Source organism: Ylistrum balloti, unplaced genomic scaffold, assembly GCF_031769215.1.
Source record: "Ylistrum balloti isolate Yb309-2 unplaced genomic scaffold, AGI_CSIRO_Ybal_v1 Utg371000, whole genome shotgun sequence".
In the NCBI taxonomy this organism is placed as follows: Eukaryota; Metazoa; Mollusca; class Bivalvia; order Pectinida; family Pectinidae; genus Ylistrum; species Ylistrum balloti.
Genome location: NW_026782558.1, coordinates 1945132 through 1968492, shown reverse-complemented (window position 1 = coordinate 1968492; position 23361 = coordinate 1945132). Strand labels below are relative to the sequence as shown.

General features: G+C 36.0%; 1 protein-coding gene across 3 annotated transcripts in view; it reads left to right on the top strand.

The window, feature by feature from the left end:
• LOC132559968 (neuroglian-like) overlaps positions 1-23361 on the top strand; it is a 95103-nt gene that overhangs the window by 33782 nt on the left and 37960 nt on the right. For all 3 annotated transcript variants that reach the window (XM_060224610.1, XM_060224609.1, XM_060224611.1), the window contains one exon: positions 22026-22216. The gene's annotated coding sequence lies outside the window, so the exon portion shown is untranslated. The remainder of the gene's footprint in view (positions 1-22025; positions 22217-23361) is intronic.

Below are 23361 nucleotides of genomic sequence, written 5' to 3'. Positions count from 1 at the left end.
CAGTTCCTTACATGGGAAATATTTCAGACCTGAAACTGACAAAAACAGACCTATTGAAGAACAATAGCAGTACATTTTAACAAACAATAAAGGCTTTTAATGAAAGCTCTGATTTTTAATATTACCAGCATAGATGACAGATTAAAAAATGATGTTTAGAGATTGACAAGTTTTCAGATCTTGGTAAGCTATTGTTGGATTGAATTCAAGATTAAAGATACGATTGAAATTGAAGACGTTTTCTATGTTTCAGGTTTTGTGAATTTTAGGTGTGCCATGTCATAGGTTTAAGGTATGGCCATACAAAGTTCATGGTGAGTTAAATGTGATAAAGAGATTTTACATATCAGGGTTTGACATTTTCTGAATGTTTTCAAAATGTTGTGATAGAGATGCTATCTTCAGGATTCAAGTAAAAAAAACAGAAAAGGTTCAGCTTCAAACTGACAGACAGAGAGAGAGAGAGATAGAGAGAGAGAGAGATTGAGATAGAGAGCGATAAACAGAGAGAGAGAGACATAGTGAGAGAGATAGAGACAGAGAGTGATAGAGAGATTGAGATAGAGAGATAGAGACAGAGTGAGAGAGACAGAGTTAGAGAGATAGACAGTGAGAGAAAGACAGAAACAGTGAAAGAAAGAGAGAAAAAGGAGACAAAAAAAGGGAAGTTTAGGGGAAAGTGGTAGGTAAGGGGAATGTACATATGTAAAATGGATGCTGAGATTGTCAAGAAATCTTACTCCATCTCACTGATAGTAAATTACTTTTCCCATTAAACAATTGATGAGAAACGCTATTATGGAATAAATTATGCAGGATTTGCTCTTTGTTTGATGACAAAGCTACAAGCTTGAAGCAGTACTACATGTACTATAAAATTAGTAGACTCATTCTGTATTCCTACAATGTGTGATGGTTTACAGAAAATGAACATTGTAACGGCTGGAAGCGATGTTTTAACACAGGAAATTAGATATTAAAATTTGTTTGATCATTAATAGCACTTCATGATCGCTCTTCCGTAGCGACTGGTTCACCTAGACTGCCCTTATGATGGTATCCAACTTGCTCACGTGTGACGTTGTTGCTCCGTCTAATTAACCAAAATGCAGCCCTGGCGTCTGTTATGAAGATTAAGATTAAATTAGAAATCCAGTTAAAATGTTTTTTATGGATTCTCTTAAAAGAAATTTTAAATGCTACAGAGATGATGTCAAGTTTTCAGTTGAAATGTCAGACTTTTATGATGAAATATGTAAGTTTTTTGCTCTATTCTCCTAAAATCTACCCATTTTTTTTCTTATTTTATTTTTGCATTACTTTCTGTACAGCGCTTACCATGAACAGATGTCTCTACTTTTAACAGAAAGTGAAAGTCAAAGTTGATGTCCTTGCATCATATCAACACTTTTTGAAAACAAATCAAGTGATGTGATTTTATCTATTATCCATGGAATTCACCCATGTAATATTTTCAGATATGTCAATCTTCTGATATACCTTAGAAAGTTTTTCATAGACTTAAAACCATTGTGATGTCATTAAATGGGCATTTCAGTTATGTCATGAATTAAAACCATACAACAAAATTGCTGCCTTCCCTTGGTTTTGTCTTCTTGATGTTGAAACCTGTCAAAGGTAGTTTATTGTCCTATAATAAGCCAACCCCTTGACTTCATGTCAGGGGTTATGTGCTGGTCTCCTTGGTTTATTGTCCTGTAATAAGCCCACCCCCTGACTTTGTGTCAGAGGTTATGTGCTGGTCTCCTTGGTTTATTGTCCTGTAATAAGCCCACCCCCTGACTTTGTGTCAGAGGTTATGTGCTGGTCTGCTTGGTTTATTGTCCTACAATAAGCCCACCCCCTGACTTTGTGTCAGAGGTTACGTGCTGGTCTGCTTGGTTTATTGTCCTGTAATAAGCCCACCCCTTGTCTTCATGTCAGAGGTTACGTGCTGGTCTGCTTGGCTTATTGCAGAATAAATATGGTGACCAATGAAATGGGTTATTTGAGTGTGGTAGGTTGTAATTGATTGCTTTCTTCTATCAAATTCTCAGGAAATGTTTCGCCTTTTTCTAATTGATGTAAATTATGGTCATGGTTATAAACCATTGTAATTTTAAACCAGAAAAAAAGTTTTTGGAAATTGTTTTTATTCCTTTTATTTCAATAAATTCTGAAGTTGAAATATTGGCTGATTTTAATGCTTTAATACAGACGATCCTAGGGTAACAGTATAAATGATATGTGATTACAATGTGACAATTGTGTCAGTATTTTGTTCATCAACTCTGACTTTGACTCCACTGTACCTAAGTCAACCCCATGGTATTAGACAAAGACACTGGATTGTGGTGTCGCACTGTACTCGTTAACGTAGGGCAAGGAACCAACTTCTAATGGTGTCAACCAGAGACTTGCCAACAGAGGGAGCTTTCGATGGTCTCAGGTCATGCAGTGCATGATGGTCAGGGCAGATCAATGCTGCCAAAAATATACTTAGAAAAAGTAATTATGGTGAGGGGATAAAAGATTAGAAGTCTCTAGTACCGCCTAACATAGACACATGCTTAAGAGGAAGAAGAAAATTCAGTTAGATATGAAGGATAAGCATGCACATATGGACTCATTCTGTGATGATCTGGGGTTGTAGTTTATCAAAACTACACTTATCATAACAGGATGTAGTTTTGTTGTTAAATGTTTCAGCTGCTGAAATACTGTTAAATTGTTATACATTACAATAATTCACTCCAACCATCAACACAACACAACTGAAAGTTCTATGTTCTGACTACAATGACAGATGTACACAATGAGTCTAGAATTATGACTTATAGACTATGAGTGACATACAAACTTTGTCATAACAACTGACAAACTCATTAGGATTTGTCATAGGACGACAGACATACAAACTATGACATGACATAGAACAACAGACATACAAACTATGACATGACATAGAACAACAGACATACAAACTATGACATGACATAGAACAACAGACATACAAAATATGACATGACATAGAACAGCAGACATACAAACTATGACATGACATAGAACAGCAGACATACAAACTATGACATGACATAGAACAGCAGACATACAAACTATGATATAACATAGAACAGCAGACATACAAACTATGACATGACATAGAACAACAGACATACAAACTATGACATGACATAGAACAACAGACATACAAACTATGACATGACATAGAACAACAGACATACAAAATATGACATGACATAGAACAGCAGACATACAAACTATGACATGACATAGAACAGCAGACATACAAACTATGACATGACATAGAACAGCAGACATACAAACTATGATATAACATAGAACAGCAGACATACAAACTATGACATGACATAGAACAACAGACATACAAAATATGACATGACATAGGACGACAAACATACAAACTATGACATGACATAGAACAACAGACATACAAAATATGACATGACATAGAACAGCAGACATACAAAATATGACATGACATAGAACAAAAGACATACAAAATATGTCATGACATAGACCAGCAGACATACAAGCTATGTCATGACTCAGGACAGCAGACATACAATCTTTGACATGACACAGAACAGAAGACATATAAACTATGACATGACACAGAACAGCAGACATACAAACTGTATGTATACTATGTATATAAACATACTACACTTTGAAACATCATGTATAAAAATTGATTCTGACATATTGCACGACCCTGTTAAGCACTTCCTGTTTGCAGACTTGAAATTAAAGGTTGAAATTAAACATTAATTACATTGTGCAAGCTTAAGTGTGATGTCAGAGTGTAGTGTTGAATACAAGATTCAAAGCTTTGTCAGTGGTCATAATCATTTGAAAGGAGAAATTGGGAGCCATAGAACATGTAACAGGATGATGCCAGATTTACATTGTAATCCCTTGATATTTACATTTATTGATTTTTATTGATCGTCCTGCCAGGCTTCTAGGAAAACTACACTAGTCACACATATAGCAATTACACTTTATCGATTTCATCCTGCCACAAACTGGTTAAGTTTTTTGTGGTAAGATTTCTGGGATATCTGCCATTCCTACTTGATGGATTTTCCGGCCGTAAACTCCATACATTTGTCATCAGCTGTTCTGCTTTTATGTTTGAAGAAAAAAAATCTTTTCTCTTTCGTTTGCATTACCTGATTGTGTTTTCCAATCAATATCAGTTTACCATTGTGAAAGATAAAATAAAACATTTTTTCTCTTGAGTATTATTCTTTATACTTGGAAATAAATCAGAGTATCTTTAACAATGGAGATTTGTATCTCTGTTACTGACTGATTGGATTCCAGTATGACAGTCTAGCATTTGGTAACTGGCTCTGATAGAGATGACAGATTCCCAGAACTGGTATCTCTATCAGCTGTTTGATCGATGTTTGATTTTTTTTATGCATAATTCTTTAATATATTGCACAAAACACATCAAAACTAAAAGCTCGCTGGTACTAAACTACGCAGGTGGCAGATGTCTCTTTTAATTTCTCTGGAAACTTTGGACTTTCCAGCCTCTTACTGTAGTACTGTGAATGCTGACATTGGTACACTCCGTCGCTGTAGCTATGGCAACCTTATCACCACACATGACAATGGATGTAGTTTCTGGTTCCAAGTGGATTATATTTCTTTGTTTTTTACTCCAGTTTCATGATCAATTTATTGTTTTCCTGATAATGGACGTAGAAAATGTCTGGGACCTTTGCTCCATGATTTTAAACCTTAGGGTGGGGTTGAAAAAATCTTTTACTATCTGAATCCCCTGCATGTGTTCATTATAGTCAGTGGAAAGTAGAATCATGTTTCCTCATAACAACAGGACCTTATCTTGTTACAAATCTACAAAATTACTTCAGTCTTAGGAAATTTTTAAATGCATGCCGCCTCCCGCCCTCCTCCCAATTCTCCCCTCCCTCCTTTCCTTTCCTTTCAAGAGCATCAAGATGATAAAAGTAAAGCATTTTTAAACGTCTTGTTTATTTAAATTATCCAGCAATAACCTATCAAAATGTTTTAAGGTATAATTTGTTATACCAGCACTGACAACTGCTTTGTAGAGGGCGTATAATGGTATTTGGATGTTTTGCATTTAGAGACAAAGATTTTGTTAGGAAACATATTGGCCAATATTACTTCTGCAGTTTGTGGTCTTTTTGGGAGTAACCTTTTTTGCAAACTGCTAAATTTTCATTAATTTCCTTTTCAGATGAGCATGTTTTAAGGAGAGATAATTGTTACTTCTGAGTGATTTCAGTTCAATCAATAGACAATTTAAATTCTGCCTCCATTATGTCAGGGAAACTGCAGAAATGCAGTTTGGTGGAGACAAGATTTGACTTAATGAATTGGTTAAATCTTTAATTATGTTTACAGAACACTGCAAAAATTAAGGGAAAAAATATATGGATTGAAGAGGAAACTTTCCACAGGAACCTCATCAAAGGAATTTGAATGATATACTGTACTACTGTACAAGGTGAATTAAGAACATATACCATAATGCTCTTTTGCGCTACTTTAAAGACAGCTACCATGCTGTCATGTACTGGGTGAATCTAAAGGCATCTACTATACTGCTATATTGTAATGGAATTAAGGACATCAACCATACTTTGTACTATAAGTGTTAGGACATCTACCATACTGCTATATTGTAATGGAATTAAGGACATCAACCATACTCTGTACTATAAGTGTTAGGACATCTACCATACTGCTATATTGTAATGGAATTAAGGACATCAACCATACTTTGTACTATAAGTGTTAGGACATCTACCATACTGCTATATTGTAATGGAATTAAGGACATCAACCATACTGTGTACTATAAGTGTTAGGACATCTACCATACTGCTGTACTATAAGTGTTAGGACATCTACCGTACTGCAATACTATAAGTGTGAGGACATCTATTGTACTGCTCTGCTATAACTGATAGGACATCTACCGTACTGCTGTACTATAACTGATAGGACATCTACCGTACTGCTGTACTATAACTGATAGGACATCTACCGTACTGCTGTACTGTAAGTGTTAGGACATCTACCGTACTGCTGTGAGGCCATCTTCTGTACTCAGATTTACTAAATACACATGTAGTAATGTATTAGGGCCATCTGTTCTAAGTGAATTTAAGGATATCTACCGTACTGTTGTAGGTATAGTGCATGTGTAAAGTACTGCACTGTACTGCAGACTATTTTTGGAATGAGAAGACATGAAGTGTAATTAGGTTTATACTCCTCAGTAAGTTGCTAGGCATACTGCAGTCCTGTTATTCCCAGCCTTGTTTCCTGCATGACAGGGTCAAGGTTACCCCAATTCTGTCACTTTGTATGTACAGTACTAATTCAGTAGAAATATTAGGAGTTTTATCTATAAATGTAAAAAAAAAAATGTTTCTCATTTAAGATTAAAGATTTTTTAATTTCCGATGATAGATGTTGTTCTGACTAAACAAACAAAATTCTATCTATTATTTACAGTAATTGCTATGTTTACAGTATCATCCAGTAGTGAAAACTAGGGTTAACAACCATCACCAATGATGATCATTAACCTAGAGGGACCAGTGATGGTCAGTAATGTAGAGGGACCAGTGATGAAGTTAATGGTATTTGAAGTCCAATTTGTTGATGGCCTGATTGTGACATCTATCAGATCATAAAAGCCAGGCATTAAATGTCCATCACTGTGGTCTTTCAGGGTCATTGTCCTTCGTACCTACATAGAACCTTAATGGTCATCAGAATGATTGACATTTGTGGGTATTTTTATCATCCGTACATGTTGCATTTAAAAAACTTCACTCACAAAGCTTTGAAATTTTAGAGGTTATGTAAAATTTCCGTAACTGGGTAGGTGAAAAAGAAAACATCTCGAACTATAGAGTGAATTCAGCTTAATATCATGTTCCATTTGTGACAGGGGAAATGTGTTAATAAGTGGAAAGTGACATTAATCAATGTGATATTATGTGGTTCCAATGTACTATGAAATTTCTAATAAGTTTAGAAAAGAAATAGAATTCATGTTTTGTGTCAGATGTCTGAAGTTTCACAGAGAGTTCTTTTAATGACGATTTATTTTCAAAAGTTGATATGTCAGTAGCTTTTACAGGCAATATTGATTGTTAAGTGATTGCAGGCATGACTTTGGAAATAAACTTAGGATATATTTAGAAAGTGTCGATGCTCAAAGATCCTGATCCATTTATCACAACGTAAACCTCAATCTGCTTAAATTGAGACAAGATAAGAGTATGACTGCATCTGTATGAATGGTCCTTAGTCATTAGATCGGAGATTTTACCTCACGTTTCCTGATGTGGACAATGCGTGGTTCTGTACAGGAGCTGGTGAAACCGACCTGGTCTGTACAATGAAATATTGTGTAGAACAGACCATTATTTACTCTAGTTTATCACAGCAGTGATGTCTTTAACACATTTTTTTCCACATCACTTCTCCAGTATAGTCTTATTAAAGATAATCCAAACAAGTCAATCTTTGATTTTTTTTTATTGTGTTACATAATACCTACTGTGTGTGATTGTACGAAGCACCAAGCTCATTGATATCATTAGGGGTGTAATGTTCGCAGACGTACCTAACTACAAACACTTAACCATCTGGTACCGTAATTAGCATGTGTACGGGACGCAGCATATGCATTTTTGTGGTGTAATTTAGAAGCCTTTGATGGTACAACCTTTCACCTGTGTAAATGTGAAGCTGAAATGATCTGTAGCTAAGTAACTACATACCTTGTGGCGTATTCTGCTAATATGTTTTACCTACAAACTCTAAACTTTAATGGGTCTTAAATGCAATACAGGCATTTCTTATGTCTTTTTTTCTCCAGAAAACCTGACGTAGATTGTTTGTTATCACTAGGTTGTGTGTGTCATAACATGAAAAAGTAGACTCAAGATAATAGCATTTTTGTAGAAGTTATTTTTTTGGGCGAGTTGAATGATAGACAGGAAGACGTCAAACTAAAGAGATCCTTGATTCAGTAGTACAAATACTTGTTACTGGGTTAGGTGTCAGGTCAAAAGGTCATATTTCAGATCTCCATATAGCTATTATTGTCTATCATTAGCTGTTATGTGGCCTAGTGATCAAACTACTGTAGCAAGCCTAGGGGGTGAGGTAGAAACTTCGACACAAAGTAGGGGATGACTGCAGGGCAAGAAATAACATTTGTCCTTATCAATACTATACTGTAGAGGACACCAGGGTAGGTTTAATTAATTGAGGGAGGGCTTATTTTCAAATGAATAACAATATGCCTTTAAATTTGTTGTTATACATGATCCATGAAACAGTTTATTGTGTTGGGTGTTGAACTCTTAAGATTTACTGTATTTGTTTTACTTGCGTAAACAACAACAAAATAACACTTTAAACACCACTTAGATGCTGTTAGGTGCTGCATTCATACAGTCATAAACTGCCATAATGGTAAACATAGATCATCTTTTTATATTACCCAACTCCAGCTCATAACAAGGGTTTACATACTTTAACAAATTGAATTACTTTCAACATGAATAAGTAAAATTCAGTTTTCCTGAAATACTATTTTAAAACCTGATTAAGTCATGAGTCAGCATACAAAATGAATCTTTATATTTTCTGTTTTTGTGCTGATATTGTCATTGAAAATTTATTGACGGAAAGTGATTCAATGAACTGACTGATTCGAAGGTGTACTAAACATTATTTAATTGAACCATGTGGAGATCTGTATCAGAATGGTACTGCCTGCATATCTGACTGCTCTATTTTCAGGCAGTATGTTAATTAAGGAGCATGTTGTGCTGGAACATCAACGATGACGATAAAAATCACAGCTAGATCACATACTGCACTTAATTATGGATGTTTTTTATTGAATAAAAAAGGCACTGCTATAACTTCAGAATTAAAACATGAAATATGTTAAATTCATTTGATTTTAAAGAATTTGTATGATCTTGTTCTACATTCAGGTACAAGCTTTTCTCTGTCCTTGTACCTGAAGGTACAAGCTTTTCTCTGACCTTGGACCAACAGATTACAAGCTTTTCTCTGACATTGGACGACCAGTGTACAAGTTTTCTCTGACCTTGGACGACCAGGTTACAAACTTTTCTCTGACCTTGGACGACCAGGTTACAAGCTTTTCTCTGACCTTGGACGACCAGGTTACATGCTTTTCTCTGACCTTGGACGACCAGGTTACAAGCTTTTCTCTGACCTTGGATGACCAGGTTACAAGCTTTTCTCTGACCTTGGATGACCAGGTTACAAGCTTTTCTCTGACCTTGGACATTCAAGCACAAGTTTTTCTCTTGACCTTGTACCTTCCTAAAAAAATCTTTATTGACATGGGACCACCAGTAAACATAGTCTTGTTCTTCCAGCTGCTTGAGCACTTTGTAATTGAGGAGTCTGGTCGAACAAAATACAATGAATTGCTAGAAGGCAGTGATTTTTACTACCAGTTTCAGTTGTCATGTCAACAGTGGCAAAAACAAGACATGTGTATGATAGTTTGATCAGCTCAACTGTGTGTTTCTTGTTTTCCAAAGAAGCAAAATATCTGTACTATCCATTAGAATCAACTACAGCAGAGGTCATTACATGATTTCATTGGAAGCCTACAAGGCAAACATAATATGATTATGACAAAACAGTTACAAAAGATCCTGGCACAGCAACATGCAACATGCAAAATCTGGTTGAATGATTGAATGAACCTACTTGTGGGGTACCTTCAGGTACAAGTTTTACTGGGCTGTTATGTACATGTTTTGCTCTAACCTTGGGCTGTTGTGTACATGTTTTGCTCTAACCTTGGGCTGTTAGGTAAAAGTTTTATTCTAACCTTGGGCTGTTATGTACAAGTTTTGCTCTAACCTTGGGCTGTTAGGTAAAAGTTTTACTCTAACCTTGTGCTGTTAGGTACATGTTTTGCTCTAACCTTGTGCTGTTAGGTACATGTTTTGCTCTAACCTTGGGCTGTTATGTACAAGTTTGCTCTAACCTTGTGCTGTTAGGTACATGTTTTGCTCTAACCTTGGGCTGTTATGTACAAGTTTGCTGTAACCTTGGGCTGTTATGTACATGTTTTGCTCTAACCTTGGGCTGTTATGTACATGTTTTTCTCTAACCTTGGGCTGTTAGGTACAAGTTTTTCTCTAACCTTGGGCTGTTATGTACATGTTTTGCTCTAACCTTGGACTGTTAGGTACAAGTTTTTCTCTAACCTTGGGCTGTAAGGTAAAAGTTTTACTCTAACCTTGTGCTGTTAGGTACATGTTTTGCTCTAACCTTGGGCTGTTATGTACAAGTTTGCTCTAACCTTGTGCTGTTAGGTACATGTTTTGCTCTAACCTTGGGCTGTTATGTACAAGTTTGCTCTAACCTTGTGCTGTTAGGTACATGTTTTGCTCTAACCTTGGGCTGTTATGTACAAGTTTGCTGTAACCTTGGGCTGTTATGTACATGTTTTGCTCTAACCTTGGGCTGTTATGTACATGTTTTGCTCTAACCTTGGGCTGTTAGGTACAAGTTTTTCTCTAACCTTGGGCTGTTATGTACATGTTTTTCTCTAACCTTGGGCTGTTAGGTACAAGTTTTTCTCTGGCCTTGGGCTGTTAGGTACATGTTTTGCTCTAACCTTGGGCTGTTATGTACATGTTTTGCTCTAACCTTGGGCTGTTAGGTACAAGTTTTTCTCTAATCTTGGGCAGTTATGTACAAATTTTTCTCTAACCTTGGGCTGTTAGGTACAAGTTTTTCTCTGGCCTTGGATCTTCAAGGACAAGTCCTTTTTTTTACCTTGGACTACAAATTAAGCTTTCTCTGACCATAAACCATCATGTACAACTGAAATAATTATATAAGTAAGAACGCAAATTACATTTGTCTGACTGCACATGTTGGAACACTTATCAAATTAAACAGCTATAACTTGCATCATCTCTTCTGGTGCACGAGACTGAGTACGTATACACAGTGTATGACAGATGGTGGTATGTTAGGACAGTGAGTCTGTTAAACTCCATGAGGAAATGGCAGACCTAATACTAGTACGTTACAACATGGAATGTTGAAGATAATGTATCTTATGATGCGTCATCTTGGAAGATACAGAACATAAGTTTATGTCTCATAAATTATTCTAACTCGGCTAACTGATTTCTTATGACCTATAACCCCAAAATACTTAACATGTATTACTGACATTTCATAAAATGACTTGCAGTATTTTATTATATGGAATACTAGATATTTCATGGTACCATATATTCCAACGATTAATTTTCAAAAAATAGGTACTGAATGTATTGCTAGTAATGTTGTGAAGCCGACTTGGCTGGTATACCACTATTTAAAGAAACATCCCAGGTCTCAGCTTCCTGAGCTGTGCAGCATGATTGATCAGGGTTTTCGTGACCTATTGAACAGTGTTAGTCTCACTGCCTTTTCTCTTTTGGAGAAATCTGTAAATTGATTTTCTCACAGTGGGCTTCCATTAGGATCCTGTGCAGTTTGCCCGGACAGCCTATCCTCTCACATAGTGTGATGGCATTTGTGTTGGTATGGGGATGGTAGTCTGTCTGTGTTGGTATGGTGATGCTACTCCAAAGAAATGGATGGAAGGCCAATTTCTCCAGGTGTCCACATGTAAATGATAGAAATCTCTCTAGTAGCAGCAAAACGAGGAAACTGGACAGACTCAGAATTAAACCAGTGCTCTACACCAATCCTATTTCTATAGTGATACCTGAGAATTGGAAATAACATAGATTGACTGCCGAGTTTGGTGAGTGACAGATTTTCTATAGGCCAATGTTGACAGCAAATCATACAACCAGCATGTACTTCTGTCGGCTATTTTGATCAACAAATGACAAAATTTGATATAATATGTATAATGATTTTGTATTCCATTACCCTGCCAGACAACTGGTCTATATTGCGTACTGTAGAATATATGTGACAGTTGCTGATAATAAACAGGATATTAAACAAACATGATAATATGCTTGTATTTAACTGGCAGTAAGCTCAGGAGATCATCATATAAACCCAGACTCAAAGTAAGGGGGTGGGCTTATTACAGGACAATGAAATATTACATGTTGGTAACACTACCAGACAACAATAAATATGGGTGGGCTTATTACAGGACAATGAAATATTACATGTTGGTAACACTACCAGACAACAATAAATATGGGTGGGCTTATTACAGGACAATGAAATATTACATGTTGGTAACACTACCAGACAACAATAAATATGGGTGGGCTTATTACAGGACAATGAAATATTACATGTTGGTAACACTACCAGACAACAATTAATATGGGTGGGCTTATTACAGGACAATGAAATATTACATGTTGGTAACACTACCAGACAACAATTAATATGGGTGGGCTTATTACAGGACAATGAAATATTACATGTTGGTAACACTACCAGACAACAATAAATATGGGTGGGCTTATTACAGGACAATGAAATATTACATGTTGGTAACACTACCAGACAACAATAAATATGGGTGGGCTTATTACAGGACAATGAAATATTACATGTTGGTAACACTACCAGACAACAATAAATATGGGTGGGCTTATTACAGGACAATGAAATATTACATGTTGGTAACACTACCAGACAACAATAAATATGGGTGGGCTTATTACAGGACAAAGAAATATTACATGTTGGTAACACTACCAGACAACAATAAATATGGGTGGGCTTATTACAGGACAAAGAAATATTACATGTTGGTAACACTACCAGACAACAATAAATATGGGTGGGCTTATTACAGGACAATGAAATATTACATGTTGGTAACACTACCAGACAACAATAAATATGGGTGGGCTTATTACAGGACAAAGAAATATTACATGTTGGTAACATATAAATACATGTTGGTAACACTACCAGACAACAATAAATATGGGTGGGCTTATTACAGGACAATTAAAATATTACATGTTGTTAATGATAATACTAGACAACGATATAAATGAGTGGGCTTATTACAGGACAATGAAATATTACATGTTGTTAATGATAATACTAGACAACGATATATATGGGTGGGCTTATTACAGGACATGAGCTAGCTTGCAGGATAAATATCATAGGAGAGAGTGAATCTGCCATATTCCATTATACTGTATGGTAGATGGTAATCAGGGAAACCATTTGGTCACATGATCATTTACCATGAGGTCAGCTTAGGTAGCATATAACTTTAATTAGACTGGCAACCAGTCCCCAAGTTTTTGTTAAGAATTAGCTTATCTCCCCTTAGTTGGATCTAGAATTGGACATATCAGAGAGACCAAAATTTTATTTATTTATTTTTTTTTTCTAGAGGCAATCCAATCTGAACCTTAACTTATGGTACAGAAATTAACACCAATAAGATCAGGCCTGGTAGTAAGCCCATGTTTATGTTGGAGACAGTAGAGTAATTATTGAGAAGATATTTCATGTTTACAATATACCTGTAGTAGTACATATAGGATAATATATGGGAGTATGATGAGCAGGTTGTTAAGCTGTATAGACTGGCCTACCTTTGTTTGTTTTCTCCTAGAAGATACACACAATTTAGCTGTTAATTAGCCTGGAGTTTATTGACCAGCCACTAACTGGACATCCACTGTTTGATCTGGTCGGGACATCTAATTGTCTGAACGAGCTTCAGTTACAATCAATGCATAGCTGATGGCCATATAGTCACTTTAAAGGTCTGTTGACCTCTACTGGTCAATAATGGACACAAGATGTTGACCACAGGAGTCCATAATGATGATGTAGGACATATTGTTCAGAAAAACAGTGTAGGTGTCTGGGGATAAAGGATTATATAAATCACATAGTTCCTGGAATAACTTCATCAATTCATTTATTAGCAAATGTTGGCATCTTTCTCAAATACTAACAGCAGGCTTAATATTAGAGGAGGGGGAAGAGGATACAATGGTGAACATCAGATCTTTATACGTTTTATGACTGCATTGTATCGTTCACTCATCAATTTATTACGGCAAATCTTGCTCTTTTCATATTTTATTGGCTCTTTTGCTTAGATTTGGTGACTAAGTTATCACTTGTATGGCAATTTTTTCTTTCTCTCTTTTGATTACCAATTTACATATCCTGACAATATTAAAAATTTTGTTCATACTTATCAAAAAGAATAACTTTGTACTTAGTGAGGGTTTACAGGACACTTTAGATATATAATGTTACAGTACATAACAACAGATTGAAACCTCTTATCATTAACTTTTTGGGACTGAAACTTCAGAGAAAAAAGCAAGGTTTTTTGCAAACTTTTTCTGTCGTTATCAATGGGATTAATGAAAACTGCTGATCAATGTACTGTTCTACAGACATATGTTTCTCAAGAATTTCCGCAGATCAAAAGGAAAACAAAAATGGTTATCAGCACGCATGTGCCACATCTCTTAAAAGATAACCATCTCTTTCAAAAGCGACTTTAAAAAGAGACTGAAAAATCTGCTTATTATTAATTCCAGTTTCACAGTGTTCTTTGCTTATTTCATCTTCAAGGAAGAAATGTGTAAGTGTCCCATGAATTAAGAGGTTAACAGTGGTAGACACTTGGATACCGTGTGTTGTGTGATATAGGGCACCATCCATACTGGAATGGCACCCTAAGGTGATAGTTAAAAGGTCAGCTTTAATACAACATTGAAATGATGGAGATTCTCAGCAGTATTCAGATATTAGTGTTTACGTTAGTATGTCTATCAGTTATAATTTTGCAAAGATATTTAACTAAGATGCTGTTTTACCTATATATATATTCTTCATAGCTAAAATATGGCCATAGAAAAGCATTGTTTATAAAAAAAATCTTCAAATTATGAAAAGTTAATTTTGTGTTACATCATTCAGCAGTTAGGTAGCTATGAGTGTCACAGACAACACAAGAGTATATTCTTTTTGTGTTTTTGAAAACTAAATTGTTCAAGGAAAATATTTAAAATATTAATATGATGTCTATATGGATGGTTGATAGATTTATTGAATTCAGCCTCGTTCAAGAATTTATGACTCGATCAATATTGATGATAGCGGTTGGATGTTCTGGTCCACAGAGGACAAGCAATTGGCATTAGGACTCATTAAGGGAAATGATCGCTTATCTATAGTGCTTATGACTGGACAGATGGGGACATATTCAGTGAATGAAATCTTGCTCAGATTCAACTTGGGACAATGAACTCTAGTGACTGATCGATGTTTTGTAACCCTAGAGTAACTTTAATAATCTACTGTATAATTATTATACCATATCACATTAGTTATGATAAAGACCTTTTAAAATACCTTAAATACCTTAAATACCTTTATGTTTACATATTTCTGTTCGTCAGTAAGAAGACAAAGTATCCAGATAATAGAATCACAGCTGTCTAATCTTTTGGCATAAATTTGTTATCAATTTTGAGTCCTAGTTAGGTTTTTATTTGTCACTGATCTTTTAAGTTTATGAAAGTAAGATTATAAATGTTAAATTATTATACCAATTGCAAATTCAGAAAACAATACTGTCTGAAAATTCTTCAATCATAAAAAAATCTATTACATATTGTTTGAAATATTTTGATTTAATATCTAATATATTGATATAAATATAAGCTGTGCATTTTTTTACTTTGCGAAACGAGTTATCCAACTTGCACTAATCATTCGTTATTTGCCCCAACTGAAGTACAAGAGGAGTGTTAATGTGAGAGGAAACCAGAGTAATCTGGAAAACCTGAATGGTCGGTTAGGTGGCCCTCACCTTTCATGTCCATTCGGGGAATCTACCACCCAGGAGGTCTTGGTGAAAGTCCAGTGCATTACCAGTGTGCCACCCAACCACCCGGTTATAAGTTCAAAAGGCTGTTACCAGATGTACTTTTCTGGGGCTTTTGGAATTTTTAGTGTGTATCATCTTGGCCCATGGGAAATTCAAATAGTTGGCAACTAAGGCCACCAGCATGACTTCAAACGAGGCGCTTGTACCCAGTTCGTAAAACAACAATATTGTTGTTGATTGTAGTGGTTAATAGAATTTATTTTAATTTGATTGTGTACTGTAAGCCCTTTAGTTTTAGAAACAAGAATTAAACGACAATAAATTGTTCACCTACAGCATTGTGAAGCTCATGATGTTACCAGAGCACAGATGTGAGCCAAATCTTAACTGTTAATCGTGAAGACAGACAGGATGGTAAATTACCTCTTATCTGTGGATAAATGGACCTTCCACTTAATTGTATAAAAAAGAGGTATCAGATTTTTTTGACAGTTTAAGGACCCCTCTTGACTAATTAAATAAATCTGTTTGAAATTTTGATGTTTTGGCTGATATCTCTGCCGAAGATTGACTGAAGTTAAACAATTAGTGTTGAATGTAGTTATTGTTGTGACTGGTCTATCACGATGGGTGTACACATAGTATTATATGACAGATGTTCTGGTATTGTGCTGTAACTCTTGTGTCCTGGAGGTAGAAAAGACCTAAATAATTGTGTTGGTTTTAACTTCCTGTCAAATTATCTAAAAGGTTTACATATATAAGCTAATTTTGTTGGCTTCACTTTCTCAATCACAAAAAGGGAAGATATATTTTTCAGTCACAGTGCACTATGGTTACAAGGAATAGGGGTGTTTTTTTCTATTTAACCATATTTGTGCTTCAATAATTCCTTTCTGCCATTACTTAATTTAAGAGTGATGCAAAGAGCTTTCTAAAGGATAATGGTTCTTCTACAGAGAAATAAAATACTTTGGTGGGCTTATTAGTGGACCTGGACCTGTTGTATGATAAATATGGTATATTGTATGACACACTGTATGATAAATATGGTATATTGTATGACACACTGTATGATAAATATGGTATATAGTATAATGCAAGGTTTCAATTTAGGCTTACTATGCACTAGTCAGTCATATCAATAATAAACAACTACACAATGGTTTGGGTGAAATATCAACACATGGCATGCTTTGTAGAATCTTATACATATACAATATATATTAATGACTTTGTTGTAATTGCCTGATGACTGATAGGTATGTTACACAATGTCATTAACAGTTTATGACCTGATGGAACTGTGACCTTGGGTAATGCTACAATTTCTCTACACAGTACTGCAGTCCCTGTGGAAACATATGGTCCAGTCTCTTTACAATAAGATGATGATCCTAGCCAGTAGACCTGCTGGGAACATGGACCATCACAAACACTTGAATTGCTGCCAACCTTTGGTCAGTAATGAGCTGTCTGTGTAAGGTCATTTCTCTCAAACAGACAGACACTTGATGTCAAACAAATCTGTTTGTTTTCTAAAAAGCTTTCTACAGGGCTAGAAATATCTTCTTGATGGGGTAATTCCTTCAGGAATATAAATATCTTCTTGGTTGGGTAATTCCTTCAGGAATATAAATATCTTCTTGGTTGGGTAATTCCTTCAGGAATATAAATATCTTCTTGGTGGGGTAATTCCTTCAGTATTATAGATATCTTCTTGGTGGGGTAATTCCTTCAGGACTAAAAATGTTTGTTCTCAGTGAAGTATTGCTTTCAGGGCTATAATCTCAAAGTGCAGTCACTTAGAGCTGATGTTGAGGTGCAGTGAGTTAGTGAAATAGTGTAGTGAGTAAACATTAAGAGACAATGAGTTGATCTTAAGGATTAGTGAGTGAATATTTAGTTGTAGTGAGTTAATGTTAAGGGGCAGTGTTTTAATGTTAAGGTGCAGAGAGTTAATGTTGAGGTGTTTTGAGTTAATATTAAGGTGTTGTGAGTTATTATTAAGGTGTTGTGAGTTAATATTAAGCTATATTGGGTTAATGTTAAGGTGCAGTGAGTTAATATTAAGATGTTGTGAGTTACTGTTAAGGTGCAGTGAGTTAATGTTAAGGTGTTGTGAGCTAATATTAAGGTGCAGTGAGTTAATGTTAAGGTGTTGTGAGCTAATCTAGGTTGTTTTCATTTAGGTGAAATGCAAGCTTCTGGTAAAGAAGACAAGTGAGCATGTCATCAACACAACCTCATTGTGAACAAGTATATGCTTAGTGTCAGTTTATATGGAGTCCTATTAAAGGTTATTACGGATGAGAGTGTACAGCATTATATACACAGCTGTTTTTATCAAACTTGATATACAGAAGTCACAGACACTCAGAATCTACAGGCCCTGGGTTTTAGGATGTTCTGATTCAGACTTGGTGGTTATGATAGGGAACAAAATGTCAAGCAGCAGTAAAAACATATCAGCTGTTGTAAGTTTGTGGTGGTGGAAAACACACAGGAACTAATTCTGCCACAGAAGGCGGATACAGGTTTTGTTTTTTATTCTTCATCTCCTCGTTACTTGGGAAAAAACTGAATGAAAATGGTTGATCTCCTAGCCACCAGATGGCTTGGCTTTTCTCTCTAGTGACCTCCTATCAGATATACTGATAATTTTGCAGTTGCAGCGTTTTATTTCCAAGATATTTGTGATTATTTTGCAATTTCAAACAATTAATTGGTGAACAATCTGATGATTTTCTAGTGTCTCAATTTTTTTGTCTATTATTAATGACCCACATTATTGGTTAACAGGAGATCTATGGCTGCTGTAGACTCCCATATAGCCAGTGGCAAACGAGAGGAGATTAAAACAAAACATAAAATGTCGAGATGGTCATTAACTTTAGAGGTGGTGAACTGCTAGAGGGTTTCGTGTGATAGGTTTCCATGTATGGCCACAGCGAGACTTGGCGCCAGTACATCTTATCATAGTTTCTTGATAACTTCATGCATAATTACGCAAGATTGTCAGAAAAGTATTGATGCATATTGGTGTAAAACATATCTGTTCATTAATTGGTGCCTGGTTGCTTCTTTGCAAGTACTGGTTTCAATAACAGCCTGACTTCCTGGGAATTATGGGGGCGATGTGATAATCTTGCGAAAAACATTCATTTGCTAGTGTATAAACAACTTATAGGCTTGTTAAAAGGTCCCCTATAATTAATAGACAGGTTTAATAAGTTTTCTCTGACAAATAATAGGTAAACTTAATGGTTCTAATTAGGGCCCCGCATCGCGATGCGGGTGCCCTATAGTAATCACCTTGTCCGTCTGTCTGTCCGTCTGTCTGTCTGTCCGTTTCGCTTTCCACACGATATCTTGAGAAGGAATGATGAGATTTCGATGAAACTTGCTTATGATACTTGGTACATAAGTCCCTCGCTCAAGTTTGATGTTCGCCAAATTCCGCGCATATTTAATGAGGCTGCTGCAATCTGATTGGCTGAATGTTTTACATGTCTGTCGGTTTCGCTTTCCGCGCGATATCTTGAGAAGGAATGATGGAATTTCGATGAAACATGCTTATGATACTTGGTACATAAGTCCCTTGCTCAAGTTCGATGTTCGCCAAATTCCGTGCATATTTAATGAGGCTGCTGCAATCTGATTGGCTGAATGTTTTACATGTCTGTCGGTTTCGCTTTCCACGTGATATCTTGAGAAGGAATGATGGGATTTCGATGAAACTTGCTTATGATACTTGATACATAAGTCCCTCGCTCAAGTTCGATGTTTGCCGAATTCCGCGCATATTTAATGAGGCTGCTGCAATCTGATTGGCTGAATGTTTTACAGAGAATATCTTCTGAAGGAATGATTTTGGATTTCTTTAAAACTTGCTTTGTGATACTTGGTACATAAGCCCCTCATTCGAGTTCAATGTTCACCCTGTCCGTCTGTCTGTCTGTCCGTTTCCCTGTCCGTCGATCCATATATCTGTCCATCTGTCCATTTTCATTGGATTTTGATGAAAGTTGCTTTCAGTACTTGACACCTGTCCATAAGTTGTCTGTCCGATTCACTTGTTGACCTAACACTCATTAAAACAACCAAAATTGCTATGTCTTCACATATGTACCTGCAGTTTTTGTTTTCAATTCTTGCCATGAAATTCATACCATTTTCAATTATTTACATACTGCTATTACCATTTTTCAATATTTCTTAATATTAAGAAACTCAATCATAAGGGGTAGGTATTATGCGGGGCCCTTCCTCTACATTGGTCTAGTATTAGAACAGTTGGCCCTTTAACACATTCAGGCTAGAGGAAGAATTATCTTGTGCATTTAAAGTCTTAATGGTTTCTCCATAATTGAAGAAACACAAGTTCTTCAGATTGTTTGACATCATTTTGATCACTAAGGAGGAAAAAATTATTGACTTTGAACACTGAGGAGGAAAAAATGATTGACCTTGAACATGGAGAAAATTAATGACCATGATCACTGAGGACATAAAAGTGACTGATCTTGGTCAAAATAAGTAGGAAAAAATGACTGACCTTGATCACTAAGGAAGAAAAAATTGTCTGACCTTGATCACTAAGGAAGAAAAAATTGACTGACCTTGATCACTAAGGAAGAAAAAATTGTCTGACCTTGATCACTAAGGAAGAAAAAATTGTCTGACCTTGATCACTAAGGGTGAGAAATTGATTGACCTTGATCACTCAGGTGAGAAAATGATTGACCTTGATCACTAAGGTGGGAAAATGATTTACCTTTGATCACTAAGGTGGGAAAATGATTGACCTTGATCACTAAGGTGGGAAAGTGATTGACCTTGATCACTAAGGTGGGAAAGGGATTGACCTTGATCACTAAGGAGAAAAAAAATTGACTTTGATCACTAAGGTGGGAAAATGATTGATCACTCAGGTGAGAAAATGATTGACCTTGATCACTAAGGTGGGAAATTGATTTATTGATCTTGGTCTTTGTGTCAAGAGAAATGATTGACCTTGAGCCACAGGGCTTGGGTAAGATTGACATCTAGTGAGTAAGGTTGGGAAATTTAATGACCTTTTAACTAAGGTAGGGAAACAGACAGACCTCTGGTTAATAAGATGGAAAAAACAAAATGACGTCTGACACAGAGATGGATAAAAAGATTGACCAGGTAAGGTAGGGAAAGGGTGGGTTATTTCTTACCTCTGATGTAGGGTCAGAGTTCATTTACCACTGAAAGGAAACTAGATTGTAATGTCACTGTGAAATTAATTACAATGATGAATAGGGGTCATTAATTAGATCAATATGCTTATCTAATAATAATCTTCATTATAATAGGCTCTCCTCTCAGCTGTTACTATGAAAAAAGACGAAATCTTACAAAGCCTATATAAGACTCTTGTGTGTTAGAACTCATTGATGTTAGACAAACCGGAAACAATCTGTAATATATTAAGATATTTTATAACTTTTTACATCAATGAAAAGACTTAAGGTCAGGAAAATGACTTAATTTCAATAAAGCAGTTTCACAATATAAGTAGGGGAATGATATTTATCAATATGCACTTGACCAGCCACTTAACTTTCCTCTTGTTGTCAGCGGTATTGGCCAGACAGCCACTTAAAGCTTTCTGCCTAAGTCAAGTACTGATTGGGATGGCTGTGAACTCTATGCAGATCTGATGTCCCACATATTGAAGTCATATGGGTTTTTCAGTCCATTGTTTACAGTTGAAATGAAGGCTTTGATCATGTTTTCCTGTCAATTCAGTTACATGTCTTATATATATCTTAATGTACAGATGTATTAATGTTCCTGATGTTAGAAGGACTACCTACATGTCTTAGGCTGACATATGGTCAGTTTCTTTTGAAATTTTGAACACTGATCAGAATTTAAAAAGAAAATTATTGAAGATATTTCCCTAAAGGTGTGTATCGTGTAATGTGAATTTATGAATTAGTCTAAATGGTTTTTTTTTAGTTCAGCATAGACCAATACCTTGAATTCAGCCTTGCGTATTTAATTTCTGTACTCATGTATAATATGATTGTTATTTCAGATTCTGACTGTTTTTTGGAACTTAAGCTGTCTCACAGATTACATGGATAAACGTAAATAGTCGGACGATTCTGGAGTAGTGTGATCGGAGATTAACAAATCCTTCCTAGCATTTGTGATTTTTTTGGAAGAGGATATTTACCTAGAGTTGGGAACAATACTAACGCCCTATCTGGGATTTTTCAGTTTCAGGTAAGTTCTATATCTGTCATTGTATGTAAGTCCACATCTTCAGTTTCAGGTAAGTTCTATATCTGTCATTGTATGTAAGTCCACGTCTTCAGTTTCAGGTAAGTTCTATATCTGTCATTGTATGTAAGTCCACGTCTTCAGTTTCAGGTAAGTTCTATATCTGTCATTGTATGTAAGTCCACGTCTTCAGTTTCAGGTAAGTTCTATATCTGTCATTGTATGTAAGTCCACGTCTTCAGTTTCAGGTAAGTTCTATATCTGTCATTGTATGTAAGTCCATGTCTTCAGATGCCATGTGAGCTAACTGAACCAATATTTGGCCTTTTGTCTTTCACAAACTCATTGCTATGCAGACCATGACAAATGTCCTGTAAGGAGTCCAACCATGTCTATTTCAGTATTATAGAATTACCAGTAAGTGATATTATAGTGTCAACCTGAGGTCCTGTTTGAAAGCTCTTGGTCGAGATTCAGTTGGTTGAGAAATAAAATGGAGAAAGTGATACAAACAGAGGTATTACATAAAGGAAATCTCTGGTGCTCTGAGCTCAGTGATGGTTTGTATTTACAGGGAAATCTCTGGTCCTCTGAGCTCAGTGATGGTTTGTATTTACAGGGAAATCTCTGGTGCTCTGAGCTCAGTGATGGTTTGTATTTACAGGGAAATCTCTGGTCCTCTGAGCTCAGTGATGGTTTGTATTTACAGGGAAATCTCTGGTCCTCTGAGCTCAGTGATGGTTTGTATTTACAGGGAAATCTCTGGTCCTCTGAGCTCAGTGATGGTGTATATTTACAGGGAAATCTCTGGTCCTCTGAGCTCAGTGATGGTTTGTATTTACAGGGAAATCTCTGGTCCTCTGAGCTCAGTGATGGTGTATATTTACAGGGAAATCTCTGGTCCTCTGAGCTCAGTGATGGTTTGTATTTACAGGGAAATCTCTGGTCCTCTGAGCTCAGTGATGGTTTGTATTTACAGGGAAATCTCTGGTGCTCTGAGCTCAGTGATGGTTTGTATTTACAGGGAAATCTCTGGTCCTCTGAGCTCAGTGATGTTTGTATTTACAGGGAAATCTCTGGTCCTCTGAGCTCAGTGATGGTGTATATTTACAGGGAAATCTCTGGTCCTCTGAGCTCAGTGATGGTGT